The following is a 1,424-nucleotide window of genomic DNA, read 5'->3' as shown; positions in this document are numbered from 1 at the left end:
AATCAATCGTTGATAAATATGTAATATTGCCATTTTACTATTCATATTTTTGATCTGTTTTTTCTTCTTCTGAATGAAGTCCCTCCAACATTTCCTATAACATTGGCTCGGCGGTGATGAGCTCCTCCAGCTTGTTCTTGCCTGGGAAGCTCTTTATCGGTCCTTTGAGTTCTAAATGATGGCTTCGCTGGGTGGAGCCATCTTGGTTGTAGGTCTTTGCTTTTCATCACTTGGACTATTTTGTGCCATCCCTTCTGGCCTGCAAAGTTTCTGTTGAGAAACCAGCTGACGGTCTTATGGGGTCTCCCTGGTAGGTAACTCACTGCTTTTCTCTTGCTGCTTTTAGGATTCTGTCTTCAACCTTTGCCGTTTTAACGACGATGTGTCTCGGTGCGGGCCTCGGTGCGTTTATCTCTGGGACTCTGTGGATTTCCCGGGCTTGTGTGTCCTTTGCCGGGTTAGGGAGGTTTTCTATCATTTTTTCAGATAGGTTTTCAATCCCTCCCTCTTCCTTCTGGCGCCCCTATGACGCGAATGTTGGTTCCCTTGAGGCCCCTTAAACGGTCCTTTTTTTGGATGCATTTTCTCGTTGCTGTTCTGATTGGGTGTTTTCTGCCACCTTCTCTTCTAAATCGCTGATGTGATCCTTTGCTTCATCTAATCTGCCGTTGATTCCACTGACGTATTCTTCATTTCAGTTGTTATCGTCTTCATTTACGTTTGGTTCTTTCTTGTTTCCTTTCTCTTTGTTAAAGTCCTCACTGATTCCATCTGCTCTTCCTCTGAGTTCACCGAGCACCCTTGTGACCAGCGTTTGGGACTCTGCATCTGGGAGGTGGCTCGTCTCCATTGTGTTTGGTGCTTTTTCTGGAGCTTTCTTCTGTTCTTTCATTTGGGACATGTTTCTTTGTCTCCCTATTTTGGCCGCCTCCCTGCGTTTCTTTCTGTGTATTAGGTGGGGCTGCTGTGTCTCCCAGTCTTGGTGAAGTAGCCTTAGGTAGTAGGTGTCCGTGGGGCCCAAGTGGTGCAGACTCCCCGGTCACTGAGCCGGGGGCCCCAGGTGTGTCCCTTGTGTGGGTGGTGTGTGCCCTCCTGTTGTAGTTGAGCTTCAATTGCTGTTTACACATCAGTGGGAGAGATTGACTGTGAGGACTGGCTGGGGACTACAGTCAAGGAACTGCTGTATAGGGGCCGACCGTACAGAGCAAGATTCATTTTAGCAGGGCTCTGGTACCTATTCACTCTGCCCTTTAGGTGTGTCATTTATTGAGGTGGTTGGTTGGTGCTCTGAAGCTGGCTTACAGATACGTTGGTTCTGAGGCCTCTTGGGAGGGGCTCTGGGGCTCTGGTGCAAGGTAAGTTCAGCTGATACTTGTTCTCTGTCCAAGGTTACTTGGTATCAGCTACAAAATGATCTGCAGATC

The 1,424-nt window shown here is 47.9% G+C and overlaps 1 protein-coding gene across 1 annotated transcript in view; it reads right to left on the bottom strand.

Annotated features, from left to right (window-relative positions):
• Positions 1 to 646: 646 nt before the first annotated feature.
• The window catches only part of ARV1 (ARV1 homolog, fatty acid homeostasis modulator), a 35,827-nt gene continuing 35,049 nt past the window's right edge, over positions 647 to 1,424 (bottom strand). Inside the window, exon 9 of the mRNA XM_006920747.3 lies at positions 647 to 657. The gene's annotated coding sequence lies outside the window, so the exon portion shown is untranslated. The remainder of the gene's footprint in view (positions 658 to 1,424) is intronic.

This window comes from Pteropus alecto, unplaced genomic scaffold (genome assembly GCF_000325575.1).
Source record: "Pteropus alecto unplaced genomic scaffold, ASM32557v1 scaffold189, whole genome shotgun sequence".
In the NCBI taxonomy this organism is placed as follows: Eukaryota; Metazoa; Chordata; class Mammalia; order Chiroptera; family Pteropodidae; genus Pteropus; species Pteropus alecto.
This window is presented reverse-complemented; position numbering and strand designations above follow the sequence as displayed.